Source organism: Notamacropus eugenii, chromosome 1 (assembly GCF_028372415.1).
Source record: "Notamacropus eugenii isolate mMacEug1 chromosome 1, mMacEug1.pri_v2, whole genome shotgun sequence".
In the NCBI taxonomy this organism is placed as follows: Eukaryota; Metazoa; Chordata; class Mammalia; order Diprotodontia; family Macropodidae; genus Notamacropus; species Notamacropus eugenii.
Window position 1 is genome coordinate 38,464,991 of NC_092872.1, and position 24,402 is coordinate 38,489,392.

Below are 24,402 nucleotides of genomic sequence, written 5' to 3' on the forward strand. Positions count from 1 at the left end.
GAGGGGACAAATGGGGAGAAAATTTGGAACCCAAAATTTTGTGAAAATGAATGTTAAAAGTTAAATAAATTAATACAAAAAGAAACACAAATAAAAAAATCATATGCCAAAACTTGTTTGCCTATGCCCCAATTGATAAGCATCCCTTCAATTTTCAATGCTTTGCCACCACAAAAAGAGTGGCTATAAATATTGTTATACAAATAGATCCCTTTTCTTTTATCTCTTTGGGGTGCAGACTCAATAATAGTAGTGCTGGGTCAAAGGGTATCCGTTGTTTTATAGTCCTTCAGTCATAGTTCCAAATCGTTCTCCAGAATTCCACAATTCCACCAATAGTGCATTAGTGAACCTATTTTCCCTCATCCTCTTTAGCATTTGTCATTTCTAAAAGATGTGAGGTGGTTTTAATTTGTTGTTTGAATTTGCATTTCTCTGACCAATAATGACTTAGAGCATTTATTCACATGACTAGAAATAGCTTTGATTTCTTTTTATCAATAAGAGAATGACTCTTATTTTAATAAATTTGGCTAAGTTGCCTATATATTTGAGAAATGACATCTATATCAGAGAAACTTAGTGTAAAAATTTTTTGATATTGCTTAGCTGTTGATAGTACCTTTTAGCAAAATATAATTTCCCTGATTATCTCTTTTGATTAGGTCTATTTTTGCTTTTGTTTTGCCTGAGATTATGATTTCTACCCCTGCCTTTTTTTTTTGCTTTTACTTCAGTTGAAGCATAATAGATTCTGCTCAAACCCTTTTTGTGTATCTTTCTGTTTAAAGTGTATCTCTTGTAAACAACATATTGTTGGATTCTGGTTTCTAATCCATTCTGCTATCTGCTTGTGTTTTTTGGGTAAGTTCATCCCTTTCACATTCACAGTTATGGTCACTAACTATGTATTTTCCTCCACCCTATTTTCTTCTCTTTATCCTTCTCTCTTTTTATCCTGTCCCTCCTCCAAAGTTTGTTTTACCATTGCTTCACTTAATCTGCCTTCCCTTTTATCACCCCCCCATATCTCTTCCCATTACCCTCTATTTCCCTACTGAGTAAGATAGATTTCTATGCTCAATGGAGTGTATATGTCTATATATCTATATATCTATATCTATATATATCCATATCTATCTATCTATCTATCTATCTATCTATCTATCTATCTATCTATCTTTCCTCTTTAAACCAATTCCACTGATTGCCCATTGCCCATCACCTCCTCCCTCATTTTTAACTAATACATAGAGGGTCCACTTAACATACTTGGGGCCATCTTCTTGATAAATGAATGAAAGAGCATTTGACCACTTTCTATGTGCCAGGCATGATGCTCAGTGTTGATGATATAAGTATTAATGTGAGACATTCCCCATCCTCAAAGAGGTTACAATTACAGGGTAACTAGGTGTTTCAGTGGATATCACTGGACCTGGAAGGAAGACCAAATTCGAATATGATCTTAGACACTTACTGGCTGTGTGAGGTTGGGCAAGTCACTTAACATCTGTTTGCCTCATTGTCTTCATCTATGAAATGAGGTTAATAATAACATCTACCTCCCATGGTTGTTGTGAAGATAAAATGAGATAAAATTTGTAAAGTACTTTGCAAATATTAAAGTGCTACATAAATGCTTGCTACCATCATCATCATTACTATTATTCTAATGGGGAGACATTACATGTAGGAGAGCCATGGCCAGGGAAGAGAGTGCCTGGGGGGAGAGGTGTCATGGGGATAGTAAGTTGTGATCTCTTGACATTGTATAAATATAAACAGAGCACAAAGGCTATCCATAGTAATATATTGCTCTCCATGATTGGCCCAACTTCTTTTTTGGTCATTCATTCCCGGATAATATATTTTTCATTGCTTTCTGTAATAAACTATTTGCAATATGCCATCACCAATTAATGCCCATAATTTAATAATAATGATGATAGTTAACATTTATATAATACATATTATGTGCCAGGAACTGTGCTAAGCCCTTTACAACTATTTTCTCATTTGATCTTCAATATGCCTATCCATTGCCTCTGGGTGACTGAATGTATAGGACCGTGGTATTTCATGATATATAGCCATATGGTATTGCCAGAAGAAAACAAATACAGGAAGGATCTGGATTGATTTCATCAGCTTGAGGAACTCCTAGTATAGGAACTCTCTCCACTGAGGCACATTGCAACCCAGCTCTGAACTTCGTAGAGAAGTCCTAGAAAGTTGCCTGTAACACACGAAGGTAAAATGACTTGTTCACAGTTGTACAACCAGGAAGTATCAGAGGTGAATATTAACCCAGGTCTTCCTGACTCCAAGCCCAGAATTCTATCCACTATTTAATGCTACCTCTGATGAAGAACAGTCTATCCACTAGGCAATAGTGTCTCTAATGACGAACAATAGTGTTAAAAAAAAATATGGGATTTTTGGTTCCAGGGAAAAGTCTAGGGTCCTTAAAAATGCTACACATTTCCCTATATGTAATCCAGGTCCCTCTCTTTCTTCTCCTACCTAACTCAACCCTCAACCAATGCTTATCAAATATATTAAAAACATTATATGTGTGATACACAAGCGTGGTACACAGAAAAGGGCACTGGATTTGGAATCAATGGATGCAGATTCAAATCATAGCTCTGACACTTGATACCTGTGTGACTTTGGGAAAATCTTTGAACTCCTGTGAGCCTCAGTTTCCTTATCTGTAAAATTAGAATTAGATAACCTATAGAATTTCTTCCAGCTTTAAATCTATGTTCTTATGTTTATTGATGATAATTTTTAAATTAAAATGCATTTAAGATTATTTTGATAACACTAATAATAAATTAATTCACTTCATATAGTTTGCATAGTTAAGATGAAAACTGACTTTATAAAAAAGATAGTCTTCCTTCTGTATTTTCATCAAGAATGCCCTCCATGGGAAAATGAGGGAGGCGAGAGGGAAAAAGTGAAGCTTACTCTCATCACATTTGGCTCAAGGAAGGAATAACATGCACACTCAATTTGGTATGAAAATCTATCTCACACTGTAGGAAAGTAGGGGAGAAGGGGATAAACAGGGTGGGGGGGGAGGATAGAAGGATGATGGAAGGAAGGGCAAATGGGATAGATAATATTTGTAACTCTTGAGACTTTTCTCAATATTTGGGTAGTTGGAGAGATTATACAAACACACACTCATATACATGTATATGTGTAGACAGAGAGCGCAGGGTTGAATAAGAAGGGATGATACCTTAAAAAATGAAATTAAGTGGTGAGAGAGGAATATATTGGGAGGAGAAAGGGAAAAATGGAATGGGGCAAATTATCTCTCATAAAAATGGCAAGAAAAAGCTTTTTCAATGGAGGGGAAAAGGGGGGAGGTGAGAGAAAAAGTGAAGCTTTACTCTCTTCACATTTGACTTAAGGAGGGAATGACATGCACATTCAATTCAGTATAAAACTCTATCTTACACTACAGGAAAGTAGGGGAGAAGGGGACAAATGGGGTAGGGGGAGGATAGAAGGGAGGGCAAATGGGAGGACAGAGTAATTAGAAGTGAACACTCTTGGGGAGGGACAAGGTCAAAAGAGAGAATAGAAGAAATGGGAGGCAGGATAGGATGAAGGGAAATATAGTCAGTCTTACAGAACATGACTATTATGGAAGTCATTTGCAAAACTACACATATATAGCTTATACTGATCTGCCTGCCTTCTCAGTGGGGATGGGTGGGGAGGGAGGAAGGAAGAGAAGCTGGAACTCAGAGTTTTAGGAATAAATGTTGAGAATTGTTTTTGTGTACAACTTGGAAATAAGAAATACAGGTGATGGGGTATAGAAATTTATCTTGCCCTACAGGACAAGAGAGAAGATGGGGATAAGGGAAGGGAGGGGTGTTAGAAGGGAGGGCAGATTGGTGGAAGGGGCAATCAGAATGCTCAGCGTTTTGGGTTTGGGAGAGGGAAGAGATGGGGAGAAAATTTGGAACTCAAAATTTTGTGGAAATGAATGTTGAAAACTTAAAATAAATAAATAAATAAATGAAAATTTTAAAAAAAGGAATGCCCTCCATAATCCTGGACAAATCATTTAATCTCTGAATGCCTCAGGTAACTCCCTGGTACAATGGAAGGAGCCCTGGTTCAGCAGTCAGATTACTTGGGTTCAAATATTTGCCTCTGATATTTACTGTGTGAACTTAGACAAGTCCCTTAATCTACCTTGTCCTCAGTTTCCTCATCTGTAAAGTGAAGGGGTTAGAAAAGACGGCTTTTGTGGTCCCTTACAGTTATAAATCTATGATCCAATGATGGACTACTGAAATCCACTTTGGCTCAAGAAAGCTCAACTCCATCAGTTTCCCTCTGCCTAAGGACATCACAGATCATTTGAGTCCTGGCATATGTGTCCTACTCAGGTTTGTGCATGCCAACCAGATCTGAAAGAAAAGGGCAGCCTATATTTGCTGTACTACGGCTAGTTAGAGGCAATCTGCCATAGTTGCTGGATTCAGAAAAACTCAGGTTTATTTCCTGCTCAAGGAAATTATTTACTCTGTGAGTCTGGCAAATCACTTGATGGACTTCAGGCAACTCCTTAGAATTTATCTAGAGCTGAGTGTAGCTGGGGAGCAGCACACACTAGCAGTTTCCTCACTGGTGAACTCTCATATCCTTCACATATTTGTGAATAATTATTTATGACACTATAAGACAAACAATTATTAAGTGCCTGTTATGTGCCAGGAACTGTGCTAAGTGCTAGGGATACAAATAAGAAAAAAGAAAGATATTCCTTCTCCTCAAGGAGTTTACAATTTGAGGAGGGAAGACAATATACAAAGGGTGGGGGAGATGCTAAAGGACACCTGGCAGGTAGACTCCTTATCACAACTCTGAAATAGTCAGTTGTAGGACTGAATCAGGAGTGCCATCATCTTTTCTAAGCCCTTCATTTTATAACCGAGGATACTAAAAACTGAAGATGGTAAGAGACTTGCCCAAAGACAAAGAATAAGTAGCAGAGTCAAAACTAGAACACAAGTCCTTGAACTTCAAATCCAGATCTCTTCCTACTGTACCATGTTGCTATTTTAGGCCCATTTTGCAGATGAGGAAAGCCAAAGTTGCAGAGATGATGTAACTTGTCATTGATTAGTTTACATAACTGGTAATCATCAGGTATTGTTTGTTGTTGAGCAGTTTTTCAGTCCTGTCCAAACCCCGTTGGGGTTTTTTTTGGCAAAGATATTGGAGTAGTTTGCCATTTTCTTCTCGAATTCATTTTATAGATTAAGGAATTCAGGCAAACAGGGTTAAGTGACTTGCCCAGGGTCATACAATTACTAAGTGTCTGAGGTCAGATTTGAGCTCACGAAGGTGAGTCTTCCTAACTCCAGGTCCAGCACTCTATCCACTGTGCTACACAATTCAGAATCAAACTCAGATCCCCTTGATTCAAGTCTTGGTCACTTTCTATTATATAATATTGTCTCTCTATTATAACTTTCCAATTGCATAGGACTTCAATTTATGAAGTACTTTCTCTTCAGTAACCATGAACAATATGTAAAGCAAATATTATCATTCCTGTGTTTTTTAAATAAATAAATTAAATGAGTTTTCCCAGAGTAAGAGAGTAACCTGTTCCAAGTCATGCCAATAATAAGCATAAGAGAGAATGATGAAACCCAAATTCCCCCATCGTGTGCTTTTTTTCAAACCAGCTTTTTCCAAACTCAGCATGACTCTATAACCATAGATTTCACTTTGACCCCCTACAGTTGTCCCCAAAATACATTTATTCCCTGGTTTAAATGCAGGAACTCTAGAAGACTATGGCTGGGTTGGTGCCAAACCATCATACTACTGGGAAAATTAATCAAATTAAATGCCTTACCTGTAGTGGATTGAGAGGCAGGATCTTCCTGTGAGAAGAAGACAAACTCACTTAGCACTGGCTATTTAGGGATGCCAAATAAATGCCTGAGCTTATGAAATAGAAAACTGACTGATTCATGGAAAAGGAAATAAAGGGTGTGACTTGACTTTGCCAGCTAAGTGGAATTCAGTTCTATGATATTTCATAGGGAAACAAAAGGGAGGAATTTGGCTGGCTCCTCAATTCCTTGGATAGAAAATTGGACTAAGCTTAAACTTAATATAGATATAGTAGTGACTATAGACTGTAGATAGTGATGTACATGTGTAAGAAATAGGTGTAACAAAAGTTTCACTCACACATGCTTGGAAAGTCCTTTCTTCTTTGTAGAGACGGCATAGGGGACCGTTTGCTGGTGTGTATCTTTGGTTCTTGAAGCAGACCAGTGGTATCACTGGTCGCAGAGGGTAAAGCCCTGACTGAATTGGATTTAAGTAAGGTAGGGCTAGGTAAAGTGTCAGGTTCACTCTCCTCCAGAAGACAACTGGTGATGGCCCAGGATGCAATGGGTGACCTTGACCTTTCCAAATTAAGATCTTTCCCAAGCCTCAGTTTGTCTGAGGCAACACCCTTTCAAAGACAATCAGGAAAGACAACTTACACTTAAATATATGCAGAACAAATATAAGATTATTTTGAAGGAAAGACATTAGCAGCTAGAAAAACCAGCCAAGGCTTCATGCAGGAAGTGACATTTGGGATGCTCTTTGAAAGAGGATTAGATTTTCTAAGGTCAAGGTCAGAAGAGTGCCTTCCAGATATGTAGCACAGCCTGAGCAAAGGAACAGAGATAGGAGATAGAATGTTGCTTGTGAGGAATTGCAAGGAATTCAGTTTGGTCAGACCTTAATAAGCCTGGAAAAGTAGGTTGGAGTCAGGTTGTGAAGGACTTTAGATGACAGGGAAATTTATATTTGGTTCTAAGATAATAGGAAGCCTCTGGAGTTTATTGAGTGAGAGAATGACGTGCTTTAGGAATATCAGTTCAGCAATTAGGTTGAGGAAAAGGGAGAGACTTAAGGCAGGAAGACTACCTTAGCAGATCTTTCCAACCCTATGAGTTAGGAAGGGAATGCATTATTTGCAGTCATTTGATAAATGAAGAAACAGTTTCAGAAAGATTAAATGATATGAATATTATTGTTATTATTAATAGCAACCACAAGACTAGCTAACATTTCTATAATGTCTTAAGGTGAACAAAACGCTTCTTTACAACAACTCTATTTAGGACATATTCCAGGTATTAATTTATTAGTTCCTCAGGCAACTCTTGAAGACTTTTTAAGTCACAGAGCCCAGGATACTCTGCTAGGATAAGGGGGACGAAGTACCAGCTGTCAGCTTCCTGTGTTAGCAATTATTCTTCATAATTAGGTATTAAATTTGTTTCTGCTCTGCGGGAGTATAAGGGCTATCAGCACCCTGTAAATTTCACATCCTGAAGCAAATTTCCATCGCCTCATCCTAGTCATATCTTGGCTGCCTTCATCCTTTCCTATAACATTAGTAATAACTAATATTTAAAGACTGTTTTATGACTTATGAATCACTATCCTCATAGCAGCCTAATGGGGTACCTAGCGTAAGTATTATAACGGATGATGAAACTGAAACTCAAAGATGTAAAGAAACTTGCTCAAAATCCCATGTTTAGAAAGTATCAGAACCTGCTTCCTTCTCTAGTGCTAACTCCACAATACCATACTTCCTTATTCACCCAATTCTGCATAAATAACAGTGCTAGCTCTTCCTATACATTTTCTCAATATTTCTCAAGAACTGTATACAAAGTCATGGGCAGGATTCTGCACCAAGCCATTCTTTTACCTCTGTTACCTTATCACAACAGGAGGAGGTATGTTAAGCTAGAGCAACTCAAGATGAATCATAATCTTCAAACACAAAATATAAAGATGCACTGATAAAGGGCAGACTTGGCCACATTTTTCTGTGTCAGCATCTAGAAGGTTTGGCCTCTGGAGTGGAAAAAAGCCTTTGAGAAACAGATATATTAGCACACAGTGCAATATTTCTTATATGGGAACAGGAAGCTCTCAATGATAGACAAAAGAAAGGTTCTATGGCTTGTGGTTCCCAGCTTTTTTGAGTATAAAGACCCTTTTTAAATGTCAGAAAAATTCTTGGACCCTACCCCACATCACAAAAGTTATACTACTTAAATCTGTTGAAGGAAAAAGTACATAATAAAAAAAAAGGCAGTAGGAATTCTGTAAAGTTTTTACAGGAATTTGCATTTCATTTATCACCATAGGAGATACATACATTCGAAAATCATCATAGGCAAGACATATTACTTATTCATTCTATACGAGGTATGCTTGCTGAATGAGATTAATCCTTTGCAATAACTGCAGCTTCCTCAGGAGGCCTTAGTTCACAGATTAGGAATCTTCTTTATATAAGAGAATAAGTATCTGATAGCAACTTGAACTTGATAAAAATTTTAGGTCTGCTTTGAACCTTTCAAAATGAGAGTACTTTGAGTTTCTACAAGACCTTCCCTGACTATTCCAATACTGAGCTCTCTCTTTCCTCTCTCAGTTCACTCTTAAAGCATTTACCTTACAGTCATATTAATTAGTCTTCAGCCTAATTATATGATATCATATCAATACAAGCATGCGTTTAATTATAAATTGTCCTGTATTCTTTTCTAATTAATTCATCTGCACTGGTCTCTTCTTCCCAATTAGAATATTAATTCCTTTAGGACAAGAACAATGTCTACCACTTCTTTCATATTTTCCACAAGTCCTAGGACAATGGTTGGCACATAGTAGGCTCTCAGTGAGATTGTACAGTCTGAATACATAGAGAGAAGAAAGTACCACATTCCTCTCCTTCCCCCCCAAGCAATGTTTTGGCAGCAATTATTAACTAGGAAAACTAAGTGAGCCCATTGTAGCCCAAGAGCTGTGAGAAATCAGTTATGATGCCATTTTAGTACCCAGAATGGGTGTTTAGCTAGTATATTTAAAGTGAAAGGAGGGCAGTTGCTATCACTAATGAATATGACTGGCCTCAGTTCAGTTGCCTTAGGTTAGGTATATGAGGGAAAGGAACAGCTGCATTTTTGTGGGTCTACTGAAGATTTTTCTTTATTATGATCTTTCTTTCATTGTGTGTTCTGATCTAACCTGCCTGCTGGGATGGTAGAGTGGGGAGAAAGTCATTGTTTTGGTTCTTTTTCTTCCCTTCCCCAAACAATCCTATCTATGGTGGCTTTGCTTGGTGCTCCTATGGATGCAGTGCCCCAGGGTTAAAAAGAATCTTAAGGGTTGCTTTTCCAGTACTTTGTGAGGCCCTTCATGAGCTTGGGGACATCCTAAAGTCCTTTTCCCTTATCCTATTCTCTTTGCTTATTATGATAAAATCATCTCCCAGGCATTTTGGAGTCATGTTCACTCCTCCTATTATCTTGTTCCCTGCCCCCATTCCATAAAATTGTATTTAAACCATACTTTTAACTTGGCTAAATACGTTTGCCTCCTATGGGAAGTAGGGGCTGCTCTGTTCCTTTAGGGGAGCAGGGCCTGTAGCCTATACTCTGCCTCCCATGGGGAATAAAGCTCATTGAGGTTCTGCCTCACAGGGAGCAGGCTTGCTTGGGTGCATCACTCTTTAACTTGGAGACTGTCTAAGTGAATTCTTTCAGGACACTAGGACCTATAATCTATCCCTCATCATTTCAAGTAGCACCCCAACATTTGGGGTCCAATGGTTACAGAGAAGGTCTAAGTGAATTCTTTCACACCTGAATTGCTCTCCCAGCTCTGACCTCAACAGTACTCACCCAAGAGCAGTAGTCAGTTGATTTAAAGTCATAAAATTATGATGGTATAGTATTTCAGCTAAGGTCTAGGCTGAATATTTGTAAAGGAGATTGATCTGAGAGTACATCCTATCCTTTTAGGTGTCCGTAGAAGAGCCTCTGACTTTAAAACACAATCCACAATTTTAGAATCAAACTGGCCCCCAACGTATATGCTTTTGGTTCCCTATCATCTAGCTACCTGCTTAAAGTCAGAAGCCTGTACAAAATAACCTCTTGAGGTCCCTTCTGTTCTAAAGGCAATGACATCTATGGCAGGGTTGCCAAATGAATTCTGTGCAGAAAATGTGACATCATCATTGGCTTCCTTCAGTTCTGGTAATATGTTGAAAGTTGTTTTACCTTTCTTGAAAGGCAAGGCTCTAGCAACCTCCCCATTTAAATTTTTTGTATGGACCTCTGACTTAATCTTTGTAGTGAAATCCTGATGTGGAAATTCCCTCTACTAACGTAGTGGCTTTTAGTCTTAGGGAATTGAATAGGTACTGAGAAGTTAGTACAAATGAACAAATGAATGAAAAGCATTTCTTAAGTGCTTACTATGCACTAAACACTATGCTAAGCTCTAGGGTTATAAATACAAAAGCAAACAGTCCCTTCCCTTAAGATTTCAACATTTCAACATTTCAACAGAGGCGTTTAGGGATAGGGAACAACATGTACAGAAAAGTGGTAGCCAAGTTGGGGCATTTTGGTCCAGAAAATTATGAGGATGTTGAGTGGGGCCATTGGGGAGTGGATGAGCACACCTCATCCAGGACCAATAGTTGTTACACCCATGGTCATATAGTTAATAAATGTCAGAAGTAGAACTTTAACCTGAGTATTCCTGATTCCAAAGTTATCTTTCTCCCAAGAAAAAATGCAAGGAACCCTATATAGCCTATTGAGTGTAATTGCCCTTTGGAGTGTTTAACCTTTGTCAGCTGGTAGCCACAGCCCACCTAGTAGGGCAGAGCTCTTAAGTAACTTAAGTAATTTCTTAAGTAACCTAAATAAGTTTTTAGGTACTTAAGTTCTTAAGTAATGATAGATATTTAGAGTTTTACAGAACTTCTTTGAGCCCAGACTCTTCACTGAATAGAAAAGGAAAGTGAGGCTAGACGGGACAAAGATCACATTGTTAGTTAATTAGCGGAAGAAGCTAAACTAGAACCTGACTTCCAAACCATTATTCTTTTGACTATACCACACCACCTCCTCTTTAAATTACAAGGTGTTCAGTCTACTGGCAAGTAGTACAGAAATTTGGTAAAATTTATTTTTAAAAACTTAACTCTCTTTAGGGTGTGGGATAATTTCATACATTTTTACTGTAATGGATACTGAAAAATCCCTTCTTACTTGATTTTCTAGAACAGAAGTTCTCAAACTTATTTTATCTATTGTCCCCTTTAAAAAAAAAATTACTCAGCATGCCCCGGCAATATACTTTCTTTTACCCTTTAACAGTTGTCTGGATTTTTTTTTAAATTTGCATCATTTCAAAAAATAGAAATTTTTTTTAAATGATGCATCTTAAACTTAACAATTTATTGTAAATATGTGGGGGTTTTTCCTGCACTGAAATCTTGATGATGCGATATTGTGTCATGTAACTGTATAGTATCATATTATAAACAAGTCATTAAACGTACATATTCCTGCAGATACATGCTGGACTTTCTGACAATGCGCCACATGCTCTCAGCTGCCAACACTTGATGTTAAGATTTGTTGGCAGACTTGACCAGGTTATAACTTGATTTGTATATTTATTTGGAAAATAATGTAATCACTACAATTTTATCTGTTACGCAACAGATGAAATACGTACGAATGGTTTTTTAAAATTTTTTTCTCTTTCCTTTTGCTTCCACTGCCACCTTATTTTTATTCAATGCCCCTCAATTACATCTGAAGCTTACTATCATCCCCCTGGATCATTCCAGTGTCTCTCCATGGGGAATGATATCTCCCACTTTGGGAACCTATGTTAGCATTTAAATGCTACAGTCATTAGAACGCAGTGATATAACTCATTTTTGGAACCATAGATTTAGATCTGGAGGTATCTTAAATTATAGGTCATGTCATTCAAGTCTCTCACTTTATAAATGAATCTGAAGCCCAGCAGCATAGAGTGATTTGCCCAACATAACAGAAATAGCCCTTGGTGATCAAAATTTGAACCCAGTCTTCTTGCTCTAAATCCAAAACTCTTTCTACTCTGTCATATTTTATAAGTGGGGACAAAGGAAGATTTGACTCTATTATTGTAGAGCAAGGCAAGTATGGAAATCTATTTGGAAGCACTGATGATGAGGCTAAAGATCAGGTCACAGAAACAAAGAACTATCAGAACACACCAGTAAGGCAGAGTGGAGCCAGCCATATATATGAACATGAAGAAAGAACTGGATACACAAAGGCATCCTGAAAATATACACAAAGGAAATCCTACTGTTATTCCCACAATGTGAATTTACTCTTGCATTACTCAGTCTTGAGTTAGTTAACAGAGTTAGAGATAAAACCATGCTTGATTCATAATAAAAATGAAATATTTGCCTGTAGACCCAAACATTGTTGTTTGGTTATAATATCAGATGAAATCATCTGGTTTCTTTATGTCAGAGCTACTTTATTTGAGCATTGGAAATGAAATAATAGTGACCTGGTACTTTATCTAAAAACTGGAATGTAGCACCCTTACCTTCATTTTCCTGTAGAATCAAAGGTTGGTTTGAGTATGATACAGTTACTAGTATGATATCATGGAAAGATGGAGGGGTTTGAAGTGAGAGTCCTGGGTCTGAGACTCTCTTCCTCATTTGTAAAATGAAGGCACTATAAACTGATCTCTAGGGCTCCTTCCAGTTTTAAATTTAATAAAGGGAGTGAGTTTGAACAATGGACCTGTGGAAAGTAGGCAGTTCTTTCAGGTTACCATAAAAAGAAGAGCCTCAGAACACAGATAAGAAAAGACTTTCTTCATGAATGTATAAGATGATGAAGGAAACCAGGACTGAAGAGGTCTACAACTTTGGTCTACAAAATTACACAGTTGGAAGCCATTGTTCAGAGAACATGGTCTAGAGCAGGTTTTGTGATAGTCCAGGTTCTATGTCATATTTGTAGATAGGGGAGAGTTGGGGGGAGAGGGAGAAAGGGAGGTAGGGAGACAGAGTGGGGGAGGAAGGGAAAAAAAGAGGGAAAAGGAGACAGAGAGAGGGACAGAGGGAGAGAGAGAAAGAGAGAGAGGGAAAAAAGAGAGAAAGAGAGAGAGAGAATGTGTTAAGCTCTTATTATGTTCCAGACACTGTGCTAAACAAAGATGAAAATACAAACAAGAAAGACAGTCTCTGTCCTCTAGGAACTTATATTCTAATGTAGGATAATTCAGAGGAATGCTGGTACTCAAGGCAGAACAGTGACTAGATAGTAGAGAAGTGGTGTTGGAAACTGGACCTTGGCAAGACAGAATGAAAGCTCATACATCAGAACTGGAGGACACAAGGGTAGAGTTCAAGGTTCTAGTAAGAGCCAGATTAGGGTGATGGATAGAGAGCCCTAATAGAGGTCAGAGAACCAAAGGTGGCCTATTTTGTGGCTCTGGATTAAGAAGTAATTTGGAGCTGAGACAGAAGCCACAAGAGTCCATGAAGCCTACAAGAGCAAATGCAATAAAGACAAAATGTAGAAGATAACTAGGATCCACAGAATAAATGCCTGAGAACTGCATGCTTGCAAGGAAACTGGCATTCAAGGATACCTAGGAAGAAAATGAACCTGAGTGAAGACAAGGTAAAAGAGCACAGAATCAATGTGCCACCACAAAGTAAGTACAGCCAGATGGCAGGTCACACACCTTTGAAGGCACACATGTTAGTGATTAGTTAGACAGATTCATGGGGCAAGAGGTATTACAATTGGAGAATGAGTCACAGAATATAGAATGGCACTTATGGATTACTATGTGCCAATTACAGTGTTTGGCTGATGAATGGTGTCTGACACATTTTAAAGGTACCTGAAAAAATCAGAGCTGAACTGAAATTAAGATTTCCTGTGTAAAGCTACTCCCTCAGTGATTCACTATATACCAAGTATCAAATTGACTTCTATCATAAAATGTTAAGTATACATGGTATTTCCAGGTAGGAAGAAGAACAATTAAGGGTTATCAAGTGGTTCAACACAATTACAGAGATCAAGGCTAATATGTAACGGGTAACAGATTGAGTTTCTAAAAGTCAAAGTGTAAGTGTTGCCTCTGACATTGACTGTTGTGAGGTCTTGGGCTACTCACTTGATCTCTTGGACCACCTCAGTTCCTTCATTTATAAAATGACAGAGATGGACAAAAAAAATCTCTAAAACTTCCCTAGCTCTAGAATTCTATACCCAGCTCTAGGATGGGATTATCCTTTCACTATTAAATTGTCTCTCCTGGATCTATTTTCCAGGTCAGCTGTTTTTCCAATGAGATACTTCACATTATCTTCCATTTTTTTATTCTTTTGGTTTTGTTTTGTAATTTCTTGGTTTCTCATAAAGTCATTACCTTCTATCTGCTCCATTCTAATTTTAAAGAACTATTTTCTTCAGTGAGCTTTTGAACCTCTTTTTCCATTTGTCTAATTCTGCTTTTTAAAGCATTCTTCTCCTCATTGGCTTTTTGGACCTCTTTTGCCAATTGAGTCAGCTTATTTTTAAAGGTGTTATTTTCTTTAACACTTTTTTTTGGTCTCCTTGCTAACAAGCTGTTGACTTGCTTTTCATGATTTCCTTGCATCACTCTCATTTTTCTTCCCAATTTTTCCTTTACCTCTCTTACTTGATTTTCAAAATCCTTTTTGAGCACCTCCATGGCTTGGGACCATTGTATATTTATTTTGGAGGTTTTGGATGCAGAAACCTTGACTTTTATGTCTTCCCCTGATGGTAAACATTGTTCTTTCTCATCTGAAAGGATGAGAGAGAATACCTGTTCACCAAGAAAGTAACCTCCTATAGTCTTATTTTTTCCCCCTTTTTTGGGCATTTTCCCAACCAGTAACTTGACTTTTGGGTTCTTTGTTAAGAGTAGGGTATACTCTGGGGACCTGTAAGATCTCAGTTCCTCCAAGGTGGCATAATCCAGGGAGAGGAGTTTACTCTCAGGTCAGCTCCTGACTGAGATTCAGATCAGCTGCTCAGTTCCCCCAGGGCCTTTAAACTGAGCCGCTGCAACAATGGAACAAAGGACAACAGCTGCTGCCTGCCCTGCCCTGGCCAGGCTACCCACTGCTGCTGCTGCTGCTGCCACATTGCCATCACCTAGGGTTGGGGCTAGGGGAGGAACCTGCTCCTTTGTCATGGAGGTGAAAAAGCCCTCTCACTGACCTTTGAAGCTGCCTCTGATATTTGTGGGTTTGGGGGTCTGGGAACCTCTGCTGCTGCTGCCAAAGATAGGCCTGCTCTGGTCCTGCTCCTCCTGGCGCCACACGGCCAAGGTGGGGCTACAGTCCACTCTGTGTCTGGTGCAACAGACTTTTCCCTTTGGCCTTCCAGGTCACCCTGGGTTGGAAATCTCTTCCACTCTGTCGTTCTGTGGCTTCTGCTGCTCTAGAATTTGTTGAGAGTCTCTTTTTACAGGTATTTTATGGGCTGTGGGAGAAGAGCTAGAGTATATGCATCTTTCTACTCCACCATCCCTTTCACTATTAAGATTATGAGATCTGCTTAGAAATAATGCAGTCCATAGGACTATAAAGAAGGATTGTTATTTAGGGACAAAGGTACCAGCAGTCATTTGCGTCTGCATGTTGTAGGATTATGTCTTAGAGAGTTGAGCCAGAAGTAATGGAACTAGTCCAGGATGGCTGGGGTTTTTGTCCCAGGTGTTGCTATATGACATCCATGGTTAAGTGTTATTCTTCCCCATCACCCTAATCAGGGGTGGGGAAACTGTGGCCTTGAGGCCACAGTGTAGCCCTCTAGGTCATCAAGTGCAGCCCTTAGTCCAAGTGCCACAGCTTCCCCACACCTGAAGCAGTTACCAAGTTCTATTCATTCTACTTCCATTAAATCTTTGGCATGGTGTATTTAAAATGTGTTGTAAACTTTAGAGCACTACAGAAATTTGAATGATGATGATGATGGTGACCTGTCCACTACTCTCCACTACACGAGGCCACCACTCTAGTTCCAGCCCTTATCACCCCTGCCTTGGACTGCCTGCTCCTAATTTCTCCAACCCATCTAGACACAGCAGCCAAAATAATCATATTAAGACATTTATCTAACCATGTCACTTCCCTTGCTTGAAAATTTTCAGTGGCTCCCTGTTGCATCTGAAATAAATTACCTGGTCTGTAAATCTCCCCTTAATCTGGTTGCAATCTATGGTTCCAGACAGTTCACATTAAACCTTGTCACACATTCTATGTCACAGTCAAACTGCATAATCAAACAACATAGTCAAAACATAGTCAAATAGTCAAATAACTATTAGTTGTTCCTTATACTGCAACTCCCATAGGTGACCTTCTATATTGGTTGTCTTCCATATATGGAAAATAGGTTCTTGTCATTTAGGAATCTTTAACTTCCTTCACAGACCCTTACTTGTGTGGCTCTGGCTAAGGATGTCAATTAATCACTGTCTGTCTCTTACCTCACAAGGCTGTTGTGAATTTCAAATGAGAAGCACTTTGCATAGGGGCTAGCACATAGTAGGTGCTTAATAAATGCTTGTTCCATTCCTTTCCCCACCCACTTATTTTAGGTGCTACATCATACACACAACCTTTCCTGATCCTCCCCAGAATCCCTAGTTAGTGCTTGCCTCCTCTTCAAATTACTTTGCAGTTGCCTCATATTCCTTGAGGCAATGTTTACTTTGTACGTACATATGTGCATGTGTATACATTGTGTGTGTGTGTTTAGCTGTTTAATAAATGTTTGTTGAATTGAGTCAGTGACCAGCAGGCTAGTAGTTGCTTAAAGATTCTGATTATAAATTTATTTTGTTCACATAAAGGAAGGCCTAATATCCAGTAACATTAAATGCTTTGAGAAAACCTCCAATTTCTACAGTAAGTTTAAAGAGAAGTGATTTGCATAGCTAATGCTTTGATTTAGAAATAAAGGGTGATTCCATAAGGAAATAAGGGGAGCGTGAAATAGTTTACTTGTCAATGGATAATGAAAGAACTTATTGCCAAATAAGAGACAGGAAGCATTATAAAATGTAAAATGGATCATTTTGATTATGTTAAATTTAAAAAGTTTTTACACAAATAAAACCAATGCGGCCAAGATTAAAAGAAAAACAGAAAGCTGAGAAACAATATTTCCAGCAAATTTCTCAGATAAAGGCTTCATTTCTCAAATATACAGAGAACTGAGTCAAATTTACATGATACAAGTAATTTTCCAATTGATAAATGATCAAAGCATATGAACAGGCAGTTTTCAAAGATATCAAACGTATTGCATGGGAAAAAATGCTCTAAATCACTATTGATTAGAGAAATGCAAAACAAAATAACTTTGAGGTACCACCTTGCACCTATCAGACTGGTTAATATGACAGAAAAGAAACAAGACAAATGTTGGAAGGGATGTGGGAAAATTGGGACACTGATGCACCGTTGGTGGAATTTTGCACTGATTCAACCATTCTAGAGAGCAGTTTGGAGCTAAGGCTAAAGGGCTGTAAAACTGTACATACTCTTTGACCTCGCAATACTACTACTAGATCTCTATCCCAAAGAAATTTTTTTTAAAGGAGGAAAAAGAACCTATCTCTACAAAAATACTTTTAGCAGCTCTTTTTGTGGTGACTAAGAATTGGAAACTGGAGGTTTGCCCATCAACTGGGGAATGGCTGAACAAGTTGTGCTATATGATTGTGATGTAATATTATTCTGCAATTCAGAATGATGAGTAGGACGCTTTCTGAAAGCCTGGAAAAGACTTTTATACCATATCAGCAATATTGTATGACACTCAACTGTGAATGACTTGGCTATTTTCAGCAATACTATGATCCAAGACAATTCCAAAGGATTCATGATGAAAAATTCTCTCTTCCAGAGAAAGGACTGATGGAGACTGGATGCAAATTGAAGCATACTGTTTTAATTTTCTAAATTTTTTTTGTGGTTTTTTTTTTTGGTCTACATTTTATTTCATAATATGACTAATGTGGAAATGTGTTTCCGATGACTGCACATGTATGACCTATATCAAATTGCTTACTATCTCAGGGAAGAGGGAGGGAAGAGAAGAAGGGAGAGAATTTGGAACTTGAAACTGAAAAAGAAATTTTTTAAAATTATTTTACAAGTAATTAAAAAACAAAATATTATTTTTTTAAAAATGCTTAAGATTTAAAGGTGTTTCCAGATTCCACATTTCTCTGAAAGGAGGAGACTACGGGACTGTGGCATCCATAGTAGAGAAGCCATAGATTCTAGGAATTCAGAAATATAAGGGGAACATCCAAAGAACAGTAGTGAAGATTGTGCAGGAAATGTACACAGTATAACATGAGGCTCACTTGAAGAAAATGGGAATGTTTAAAAAAAATTACTCTAACTTTCTGGACCATAGTTTTCCATGAATTCTAGCAACTTCTTGGTTTGTCCTTTATAATCTGGGGGAGATTGACAACTGTTTTTAAAAATCTGAAGGGCAAAGGAAAGGAAAAAATCATTTTTTGCTTAGGACGGGAACAGAATAGGGCAGAACCTGGGAAAATGGGTGTTAAGTTTCAGAGAGGCAGATTTTGGCTCTTATAAGGAAATACTGGAGCTGTTCAAAAGGAGAATGGGAGGTAATAAGTTTTCTGTTATTGGAGATGCTTAGGTTAAGCCTGAATAGCTTGTTGAGGGTAATGCTGAAGGGGATATCTGTCTGGCGACAGGTTAGACTACTCTGAGATTTGGTGATTCTGTGACACTTGGATTGGAAGCTTAACTCTAACAAAACACAAGTTGAAGAACCTATACTTTACAGATTTCAAGTTCTGTAACTCAAATAAAATGATAAGTTTCCTGTTTTGTCATGTTAGCCAATGTGATAGGTATGATGTGGTACCTCAGAGTTGTTTTGATTTGCATCTCTCTAATCAATAGTGATTTAGAGCATTTTTTTCATATGACTATAGATAGTTTTAATTTCTTCCTCTGAAAACTTCCTGTTCATATGCTTTGACCATTTATCATTTGGGGAATAACTTGCATTCTTGTACATTTGACTCAGTTCTCTATATATTTTAGAAATGAGGCCGTTATCATAGACACTAGTTGCAAGAATTCTTTCTCAGTTTTCTGCTTTCCTCCTAATCTTGGTTGAATTGGGTTTGGTTGTGCAAAGACTTTTCATTTTAATGTAATCAAAATTATCCATTTTGCACTTCATAATGTTTCCTATCTCTTGTTTAGTCAAAAATTCTTCCCTTCTCCATAAATCTGATAAATACACTATTCCTTGCTCTACTAATTTGTTTATAGTATCAGTCTTTATACCCAGATCATGTACCCATTTGGACTTTATTCTTGTGTACGGTGTGATAAATGTTGTTGAAGATGTGGGAGAGTTGGAACACTAATTCATTGTTGGTGGAGCTGTGAGCTGATCCAACCATTCTGGAGAGCAATTTGGAACTATGCTCAAAGGGTTACAAAAATGTGCATACCCTTTGACCCAGCTGTATCCCTTCTAGGACTGTATCCCAAAGAGATCATAAAAATGGGAAAGGGTCCCACATGTACAAAAATATTTATAGCAACTCTCTTTGTGGTGGCCAAAAACTGGAAATCAAGGGGATGCCCATCAATTGAGGAATGTCTGAATAAATTCTGGTATATGAATGTAATGGAATACTATTATACTATAAAAAATGATGAACAGGAAGACTTCAGAGAGGCCTGAAAAGACTTATGTGAACGGATGCTAAGTGAAAGGAGCAGAACCAGGAGAACTTTGTACAAGCAACAACCACAGTGTGTGAGGAATTTTTCTGGTAGACTTCGTACTTCATTGCAATGCAAGGACTTAAAAAATTCCCACTGGTTTCTTAAGGCAAAATGCCTTCCACATCCAGAGAAAGAACTATGGAATTCAATCACAGAATGAAGCAGATCATTTTCTTTTGTATTATGTTTAGTTTTGTTTTACGATTTCTCCCATTCATTTTAATTCTTCTATGCCACATGACTAAGGTGAAAATGTATTTAATGGGAATGTATGTGTAGAACCTATATAAAATTGTATGCTATCTCAGGGAGGTGGTGGTGAGGTAGGGGGGAAGAAGGGGGAGGGAGGGGAAAAAATTGAAGATGTATGGAAGTGATTGTAGAACACTGAAAACAAATAAAATAATTTTAAAAAATAAAATGAAAAGTTTCAGAAGAAAGTTATGTAAAAGAACCTATGGTTATTAGAGAATGTCTGCAAAACTTGGAAAGTACATCGATACTATATAGTTTCTCTTTATAACAGGCTTGTTTTCTGTTTCCTGAATTCCTCATCTATTATTTTTCTGTACAAGTAAGCTGTTGTATATTGTGATGGCAATATTATTCAACTGAAACTGCTCTCTCTTCAAAACTACCAATGAACTCTCAGTTCCTATATATGTGACCTTTTCTCAGATCTCATCCTTCTTGACCTCTCTGCAGCACTGGACACTATTAACTGCTCTCTTTTCCTGGATTCTATCTCCTTTCTGAGATTTCATGATTCTAGTGGTTTTACGGTCTGACTTCTCAGTCTCAGTCTCTTTTGCTATATCATCATCCATGATGATGGGTATTCCTATGGGTATTCCCCAAGACTCTGTCCCACACCCTCTTCTCCCTATAAACTCCATTTGTTGACCTCATCAGCCCGAATGAATTCATATATTATCTCTGTGTAGATCTATGCACATATTTTTAGTTTCTCCTGAGCTCTAGCCTTATATCACCAACTGCCTATTGAACATTTAGATGTTTCATAGATGTCTTAAATTCCACACATCCAAAATTGAATTCATTATTTCTTCCTTCAAACCCACTTCTCTTCCAGAATTCCTTATTTCTGCCAAGTCACTATCACCTAGTCATCAGATTCAAAATCCCAGGGTCATTCTCAATTCCTCATTCTCACTAATGCCATATAAGCCTCTTTGGTTTTCTTATCTTATTGTTTCTACTTACACAGCATCCTCCAAATACATCCCCTTCTCTCCACTTGACAAGACTACTACCTTTTTCAGGTCATTTTTACCTGGGTTATTGTGGCTGCCTTCTGATCAGTGTCTCTGCCTCTAGTCTATCCCCACTCCAGTACATTTTCTGCACAACTGCCAAAGTAATTTTGCTAAAGAACAAGTCTGATCATATAACTCCCTTAACTGGAGCTCCAATGGATCTCTATGACTTCTATGATCAAATATAAATGTATCTGTTTGACATTTAAAGCCTTGACCAATATGATCCTAACCTACCTTTCCAGCTTTATTAAACTTTACTCCCCCATTTCCCTACAGTCTAAACAAACCTTCTTACTGTACTTCATATTATACAATTTCATTTCCTATCTTTGCACCTTTTCATGGATTATCTCCAGATTCTTCCTCACCTCTTCTTCTTAGAATTCCTCATCTCTTTCAAGACTCAGTTAAAATACCATCTTTAACATGAAGCCTTTCCTGATCTGTCCCCACCCCCAAGAGAATGCCCTGTCTCTCCAATCAATCACTTTATATCTCTTTTGTGTACACATACGGCCCCCCCCCCCCCCACGTACCTGTTATCTCCCACAATAGACTATAAACTCCCTGAGGAAAGGAATTTTTGACTTTGTATACCAAATGTTTTGGTACATAGCACACACTTAACATGTAAATGCTTAATTGATTGATTTCTCTTCCCGTTTGTTTTCACACAAATGCTCTCCACCTCATTGAAGCAGCATGTACCATGGCAGTGAGACTACCATCCAAAGCCACCAACCATTTGGTACTGTAGCTCCTATTTCCTCAGTAGTCACAGCTATTGATACTAATGACTGAAAAAAGAAAGTTGTTGCCTCTGAAGTACCTGACATTACAGAATGGTTTCCCCCAATGTTTACTTTCTGAATTTACCTTTCTCTTCAGATGCCCTTGCCTTTGATTGATAGCAATGGTGAAAATACCAATTGTGAGCCAAAAGTATTTAATTTCTTGCATGATTTCATAATTTTTGACATCTCTTTTTAAAGATTTCTTCTTTCCAGCATAACTTGTACCCACATGAATCATCAGATATGGATAGTAGTTTGACAAGTTTGGGGAGGTTCTCTCATGTACTTTGGATTCCCATAAAACAGATGAATACCAGACTACAATAAATGACTGTGTTAGGGCCACTTAGGAGAGAGTCACTAGTTACCATTACTTGTCTCTTTTTCCTTCAACCCATGTGAATGACTTCTTACTAGCCAGCTAGCTAGCTAGTTAGAAAAGATACTTATTAAGTATGCATTATGTGCCCGGCACTGTGATAAGTGTTCAGGATACAAATATAAGCAAGAAAGACGCTCCCTGATATCCAGTACTTATAATCTAAGAAAGGAAAGCAATATATCAAGGGGAGCTGGAAGGAGAGGTGGAAAAGACTGTGATATAAAAATAAGAGGCATCAAAAATGTATTTTAAAAAAACAAGCAAAAATCAAAAGAAGAAAGATCTGGCTTGGGAGGAAAATACCTTCTGTATGCTTTACTTCCCAAATATTATACACATGAATATAATATGTTCCTTAAAGTCCCAGGGACAGAAAGTGATTTGCCCAATTGGCACAGAAAGTAAGTAGCAAAATCCGAGTTCAAATCCATGTTCTACAACTCCAAATCTAATGTTCTTTTCAGACACAGCAGAACTGATTAGGAACAAAACTCATTCATTCAGAAATTTTCCTCCATTATGTGTTTCCCCTCTATCTTCAAATTTGAGGAATTAAAAGGTTTTCATTTCATATGAATAATTTCTCATCAATGAATATCATCACCACTATCTGGGAACAAAATGCTTAATGGCAGAAGCTCCTCCTGTCTCCACAAAATCCAAAGCAAAGAGTGCATCCCTCCTGACCAGCAGAGGCTCGTCTCTGCAGACAAGCAGCTGGAAAATGGACACATCCTGTCTGACTACAACATCCAGAAAGAATCTACCCTCTATCTGGTCCAGCATCTTAGAGGTGGCATGCAGCTCTTTGTGAAGACCCTGACAGAAAAAATCACCACCTTGGAGGTAGAGCCCAGTGACACTATGTTTAACACTGTATTTCTTTTAGGAAATCATTTCCTAATTTTCTCATTTAACTCTTTTCTCTGTCTCATCCTTCTTGTTTCCTTTGTGCTCTCTTTCTGTCACTCATTTGTCACCTATTACAAACACACCAAGGAAGTAAGACTATCGCTTTCTCCTTTGTTGTTGTTTCGAATCTGTGTGTAATACTGAATACTTAGTATATCACTAGTGTACTCAAAATGTAATAGTATTTTTACTGTGATTGTATCTAACTTGCTAATGAAATCTCAAAGATAGGAAGGAATCCCACAGGATGAATTTTCCAGATGATAATTTTTGTCCAAGATTGTTCTCCCCCAAAGTTCTATATAAATCAATAGGGTCAGTGTATAGATTTTGGGGTGAAAGGAGGGGAGTTCTGTGAATTTGGATGGGAAAAATATGACACCTTTATTTTCACTGGTCAACTGAAATTTAGAATTTTCTTCATTTCTGAATTTTTCCTATCATTCTGGGGAGTTCATAGGCTTCAACAGACTGCCAAAGACACAAAAAAGGTGAAGAATCCCTGGTATGAATATATAGCCCCTTTCCCCAGCAGATACTTAATAAATAGTTGCTTAATTGAATTGAAATGAATTGAATCCATGAAAGATACATTACCTTAAAACAAGCATTACCAGACTCAATGTTCGATCTGTTAAAAGGCAACTCTGATAAAAGGCAAATCTGATAAAAGGCAACTCTGAAAGTCTCTAAAATTTAGTTGCTGACCGTTAGAAAGCTATGAAAATCTTACAACTTACCTTCAGATCCTACTTACTTTATCCTTTGACACTCTGCAGATGTGTGTTGAAAGAAACTTTGGACAGCTGAATTTATTATCCTTGAGTTGTCAGAGAGCCAGGTTTTCCTTGGAAGGCATGAATAGTGGTTTAAGGATTGGCGTGGGGGAAGGATATAAGGAGTGTGTGTGTGTGTGTGTGTGTGTGTGTGTGTGTGTGTGATTCCAGTCCTTATTAGTTTCATTGAAAATTTCCCAAGTTTCCATAAAAAAAATACAGAATGTAATTATTACTCAGTTTAATAAGCATTTATTTTTGCTTAATATAAAACTACTCAGTAACAGCTTCTTCCCTCTCTTCTCCCACTTATTGGAAAATTTAATATACTATATGAAGTCACAGAACCTGTACCCTGTCCCCCCCAATTTCATCTTATCGAGTGTTTCATTGTGTGCCCTGGACCAAGGCTCAGGAACCAGGATCAAGCCTGTCTAGAGCAGACATAGATGAGAGACTCTGATCTCCCTGCATCCTCCCTTCTCCTCCTCCTCTCTAAGGGTTC

At 37.9% G+C, this 24,402-nt stretch overlaps 1 protein-coding gene across 3 annotated transcripts in view; it reads right to left on the bottom strand.

Moving 5' to 3' along the window:
- Nucleotides 1–23,963, bottom strand: part of IL33 (interleukin 33) — a 52,656-nt gene extending 28,693 nt beyond the window's left edge. The window contains exons 1-2 of one of the 3 annotated variants that reach the window (XM_072597034.1): nucleotides 23,862–23,935; nucleotides 5,906–5,933 (exon numbers count right to left, since the gene is read on the bottom strand). The gene's annotated coding sequence lies outside the window, so the exon portion shown is untranslated. Of the gene's footprint in view, nucleotides 1–5,905; nucleotides 5,934–23,861 lie in introns of all 3 variants that reach the window. The other 2 variants (XM_072597024.1, XM_072597042.1) reach the window with 2 other exon arrangements.
- Nucleotides 23,964–24,402: the final 439 nt, after the last annotated feature.